The 5852-nt window shown below is 51.5% G+C and overlaps 1 protein-coding gene across 2 annotated transcripts in view; it reads right to left on the bottom strand.

The window, feature by feature from the left end:
* Nucleotides 1-2440, bottom strand: part of dnmt3bb.1 (DNA (cytosine-5-)-methyltransferase 3 beta, duplicate b.1) — a 333238-nt gene extending 330798 nt beyond the window's left edge. For both annotated transcript variants that reach the window (XM_069883973.1, XM_069883974.1), the window contains exon 1: nt 2241-2440. The gene's annotated coding sequence lies outside the window, so the exon portion shown is untranslated. The remainder of the gene's footprint in view (nt 1-2240) is intronic.
* Between the last annotated feature and the right edge of the window lie 3412 nt (nt 2441-5852).

Here is a 5852-nt window from a genome sequence, read left to right as displayed (position 1 = left end):
TTACTTTTGCACTTTGATTTTTTTCTCTCTGTTTTACGTTTCTTTATTTTGCTTACGTGTGTATGTTAAGTATTGTTTTTGTTTTGTCCGACTAATAAGTGGTAATTCTGCAGGAATTCCTTGCCTGCAGGGAAAAAAAAGATCTCAGGGTTGTATTGTATGTGATGTCATGTATGCACTCTGACAATAAATCTAAAATATAGCCCCAGGTGAGGCTTCTTCATGATTGCATCAGTATGATCTTTAGAGTTGTTGACATCCAGGAATTTGTCTCGTAAATCGTGAAACTCTGTGCAAGTGTTTTTTGTTCTCTCTTAAAGACCACAGCAATTCAACAAATCATAGCTATTGCAGGAGGGATTTCCACTGTGCCTCCTCAGTTTGGGAGGAGGAGGGGAGGAGGGGGAGGAGGGGGAGGAGGGAGGGAGAGGGAGGGAGAGGGAGGGGGAGGAGGGAGGGAGGAGGAGAGGGAGGGAGGGAGTGGGAGGGAGGAAGGGAGGGAGGGAGGGAGGGAGAGGGAGGGGAGGGAGGAGAGGGGAGGGAGGGAGGGGGAGGATGGAGGGAGGGGGAGGAGGGAGGGAGGGGGAGGAGGGAGGGAGGGGGAGGAGGGAGGGAGGGGGAGGAGGGAGGGAGGGGGAGGAGGGAGGGAGGGGGAGGAGGGAGGGGGAGGAGGGAGGGAGAGGGAGGGGGAGGGGAGAGGAGGGAGGGGGGAGGGAGAGGGAGGGGGAGGGAGGGAGAGGGAGGGGGAGGAGGGAGAGGGAGGGGGAGGAGGGAGAGGGAGGGGGAGGAGGGAGAGGGAGGGGGAGGAGGGAGGGGGGGGAGGGAGGGGAGAGGGAGGGGGAGGAGGGAGGGAGGAGGAGGGAGGGGGGGAGGAGGGAGGGGAGGAGGGAGGGGGAGGAGGGAGGGGGAGGAGGAGGGAGGGGGAGGAGGAAGGGGGAGGAGGAGGAGGGGAGGGGGAGGGGGAGGAGGAGGGGAGGAGGAGGGGGAGGGGGAGGGGGAGGAGGAGGGGGAGGAGGAGGGGGAGGAGGAGGAGGGAGGAGGAGGGAGGGGGAGGAGGGAGGGGGAGGAGGAGGGAGGGGGAGGGAGGAGGGAGGGGGAGGAGGAGGGAGGGGGAGGAGGGAGGGGGAGGAGGAGGGAGGGGGGAGGAGGGAGGGGGAGGAGGAGGGAGGGGGAGGAGGAGGGAGGGGGAGGAGGAGGGAGGGGGAGGAGGAGGGGGAGGAGGAGGGGGAGGAGGAGGGGGAGGAGGAGGGGGAGGAGGAGGGGGAGGAGGAGGGGGAGGAGGAGGGGGAGGAGGAGGGGGAGGAGGAGGGGGAGGAGGAGGGGGAGGAGGAGGGGGGAGGAGGAGGGAGGAGGAGGGGGAGGAGGAGGGGGAGGAGGAGGGGGAGGAGGAGGGGGAGGAGGAGGTGGGAGGAGGAGGAGGAGGGAGGGGGAGGAGGAGGGAGGGGGAGGAGGGGGAGGAGGGAGGAGGAGGAGGGCGGAGGGGGGAGGAGGGGGAGGGGGGAGGAGGGAGGAGGGGGAGGGGGGAGGGGGGAGGGGGGGAGGGGGGGAGGAAGGGAGGGGGAGGAGGGGGAGGGGGGGAGGGGGGAGGAAGGGGGAGGGGGGGAGGGGGGAGGGGGGGAGGGGGGAGGGGGGAGGGGGGAGGAAGAGGGATGGGGAGGAGGAGGGAGGGAGGGAGGAGGGAGGGAGGAGGAGGGAGGGAGGAGGAGGGAGGGAGGAGGAGGGAGGGAGGGAGGAGGAGGGAGGGAGGGAGGAGGAGGGAGGGGGGGAGAGAGGAGGGAGGGAGGGAGAGAGGGAGGGGGAGGGAGAGGGAGAGGGGGAGGGAGGGAGGGAGGAGGGAGGGAGAGAGGAAGGAGGAGGGGGGAGGGAGGGAGGGAGGGAGGGGAGGGAGAGAGGAAGGAGGGGGGAGGGAGGAGGCAGGGGGGGAGGGTTCAACACTTTCCCTCCCCCAGAAATCAGAGAGTCTGAAACTAAATGCAAAGAGGGGAAAGATTTGAAAGGAATCCAATAGCGGAGAGCAGATCATGTCCTCCAAAGCCCTCGATGCCCTGGGATCTGCTGCGTTGTCTGGAGCAGGCAGGCAGGCCGTGGGTTGAGGGAAGGAGACTTCCTGGACTTTTAGGTTCAAGTTCTGGAATGGGGCTGTGAACTCCAACTGCCCCCCCCCCCCAGCACAGCGAGGGAGAACGGGGAGAGGAAAGGCCGGGACCACCTCCGGACTCTGTCTGCCCCCACGCACGCACCTGAGCGGCCCCGGGGGCCTCGTCCGAGAGCGCTCACAGAGCCGCCGGCCAACGACGGTGGCCACCGGCGGCCAAACGAGCCGCGGCGCGCACGGCGGCCGCGTGACGTCAGCGCCCGTCTCCATCCCCATCTGTCAGCCGGCGCGCCGCTCGCCTCGGCTCCTGTGTCTGGCCAGCTTCCCTTTCAGCTTTCACCGAGGATCCCCCCCACCCCCCCCCCCCGCCCGCGCCCCCCGCCCGCGCCCCCGCCCGCGCCGTGAGACGGCGATCAGCCGAACGACTTCCCCGCAAGAGCTGAGCCGGCGGCGCTTTGGGTGAGTGCTGGAGAAGTCGAGTGTGCCAGTGGGAGGGAGGGAGGGTGGGAGAGTTGGGGGGGGGGGGGGGGGGCTGGACTAGACTTGGCTTTAAAATGCAATGACCTGATCCATTTTGTCTAAGAAGCGCAGGCTTTGCCCGAAATAAAAGGCTTACTTATTAAATGGCCCTCTTGCCTGCAGTGCAGCTCGTGGAAAAGTCTGATCGCTTTAAAAATAATCCTGATTTGTCTTAAAGAAATGACTGCGTGTGGTTTTGGGGGGGGGGGGGGGGTTAATATTAAAGTAGCCTTTCCTTTGCAGTTTATTTTGCAAAAGAGTGAATTTTCTTGGATTTCGACCCCTGCCAGTTTGAGCAACGAAATTAAAGGTTAAATATCTTGCTTTATCCCCCCCCCCCCCCCCCCCCCCCCTTATCCGTTGCACTTAAGAGTGAAATCTCATCTCATCGTTTCATTACGATCCGGGGTTCGCGATGACCATGTTCAACGCTAGCCCGAAATACCCTCGGAAAAGTTAGCTCACGGCACCAAGTCGACGAATTGCGGCAGCCCCTTTGCAAATGATTTTGCTCCGCTGGGCTGCTCCAAACCCAGCCTCTCCCCAGGATTTGAAATGTGTGCTTTGTCATGCCCACAACTCTTCCAGAGAGTGGGGGTGCTTCTGCTTGTGACAAGCGGGGGCTTTAATCGTTCGCTGGAGGATGCAGCGCTTTGATGCTTGGGACAGATTGAGGAAAGGAATCACGTCTTTTTGGGCAAATTCGTTGAAGGTGTAGGCTGAAAAAGGCAAGTAGGAATATAAATTCACATTTTCGAAAATGAGAAATGCATTGCCTCAATATTGGAATACCTTTATATAGTGTTGATTATATGATGGAAACTTTCCATCCTTTTTAAAATTCATCTCCATGTCTTCAAGGATTCGATGAAATATACAGCAAAGAGCATTTTGAGCTGACAGGAGAAAAGGGAAAATAATGTATTTTCACGATACAACTTGTAGTTTTAGGCAGTTTCATATAAGCTTCTGAATCAAAATATATTTTATCAAAGTTCTAAATAATAATTGGAAAACACCTCTTTATTCCTTTATAATTTAGTTCGCAGAGCTATAGCTTGTACTATTAATGCATCATGTTATCCAACAAGGAAAGTCTAGTTTAATTTATTATTAAACCAATGTGAAAGGTCAAGGCCATTAATGCAAGGCATTACTCTTGAAACGGAAAGATTACTACTAGTTTAGGTACTACTTTGCTCAATGTTTTGGGAAAATAAAGATGGGTTTAAAAACTAGATTATAATCAGAGCAAAAGAGGGATGTGTATTTACACAGTTTGATTTTTCTCTCTCTGCTTCTGAAACAGTTGATGCACTTCACCAATGGGGACTTGTCATCACCTATTTATCATGAATCAGTCAGCATCGTTTTTCATTGTATGGGACTGAACTGGTCTTTTGTGCACATCTTGATTGACAATAGGAGAAAGACATTTTGATCCAACAATGAGCACATGGTTTATCATATCAAACTTATACTTTCGGTATGAACCTTGTACACCAGTAGAAATGTGGTTGGATGATTTATGCCTGCATCTGTGACAAGAGAGATTTGCTCAACATTGGACGTATTATTGCATATGGGAAAGTAACTGATTGTTTATTTAAAGTGAACAATTACCTAATAAGATAGATTAATGAAATTTAACTGGAATGGTTCAGAAAATAATCTGGCATTGTATATCACTTGTCCTCATGGCATTTCAAAGCGCTTTTCAACCAAGTATAAACCACCTGTTATGCTAAATGCAACAGTTAATGCATGGAGCAACAATTAAATAATTCTGTTGTCACTCTTTAAATGATGTTGGTTTATGGTGAATGTGAGGAGACTAGGGAGAAAAACAGTAGACTTTTCTTCTGGGATGCCTAATGACTTATCATGTTCACCTGAGCAGACACAGATGCCTCTCAGGTGATCGATTCCTTCCATGAAACAAACTTCAGGAAGTGTTTTTTTTTGTACTTGCTGAAATTCAGCATCAGTTGTGTATTCAAATTCCAAACAGGCATTCAGTCTATAACCTCACTGTGACAAATTGAAACGCGTTTTTTTGTCCATTTTAGGGAACAACAGTCAAAACATTAAAATTTGTCATCGCCAGTGTTATTTTACCTCCCTATCTAATTTAATAGTTTTTAATTAGAAGTGCAGCTCAATATAATAAGCAATAAAAATCTGCTGGAGGAACTCAGCAGGTCAACAACTGCACTGAATGGCTGATTTCACTTCTACTGTTTAAGAAAATATTGACAAGAGGCCTTATGCTTTGCTATAGAATGACGAGAATTACCAAATGAAGAGTCAATTTAAGGGCATGTTGATGTACATCTCCTGTTGACTGGCTGAAGATAAGCATAAAGGAAGCTTGAAGCAGGCCATCTGCCTTTTCCTGTTACAGGAGGTGAAGGATATGAAAGATCAGAAAGTGGAGGGGGAGGTGCGGAGCAATGAATCAGGAATAACTCAAAAATGTTGGTTGATGACATGCTGGATTGTGATTTGGAATTATCCACCAAAATTGACTTAGAAAATAGCTACAGAATGTCATTTAAACTGCTCAATAACTCATAAAATCTTAATGATTTAAGAATTTATGTTATGTTAAATGGGAATTGCATTCCAAGCATTGAACTGCATCGTAATGAAAGAGTTAAGTACTGTACAGTACTTTTAAATGGCAATCTGCCAAGGAGATTGGAAGGGGTTTCTTTGGCCATCTTGCAATAACAAATATGACTGCTATCTGCAAATGGACAGAATGATGTTAATGATTTCTAGCAAATTGGGATTGTTGTATGTGAATGTTCGAAGAAAATTGTTTATTGCTCACAGATATGTTGCGAAGTTGTTGAAGCATATCTCTGTAACCAGTATATAATGTATTTTTATCATAAAATTCAGTAGTGGATAGAATGGAGAAAATTTGAGGACACTTTTTTGTAGCTATGTGTAAAAATAGACTCTGTACATGTGCAATTTCTAATAGAATGTTATAGATATTAAATTTAGACATGCAGCATGCTAACAGGCCCCTTCGGCCAATGCGCCCATGCCACCCAATTATGCCCAATTGACCTACAACCCTTGGTACGTTTTGAAGGGTGGAAGGAAACTGGGACACCCGGAGGAAACCCATGCAAACAACGGGAGAACATACAAACTCCTTACAGACAGTGCGGGGTTTCAAAATACTGTCCGGTCGCTGGCGCTGCAACAGCATTGCGCCAACCAC

This window comes from Narcine bancroftii, chromosome 6 (genome assembly GCF_036971445.1).
Source record: "Narcine bancroftii isolate sNarBan1 chromosome 6, sNarBan1.hap1, whole genome shotgun sequence".
In the NCBI taxonomy this organism is placed as follows: domain Eukaryota; kingdom Metazoa; phylum Chordata; class Chondrichthyes; order Torpediniformes; family Narcinidae; genus Narcine; species Narcine bancroftii.
The sequence above is the reverse complement of the archived record's forward strand: the minus strand, read 5'-3'. Positions and strand labels throughout refer to the sequence as shown.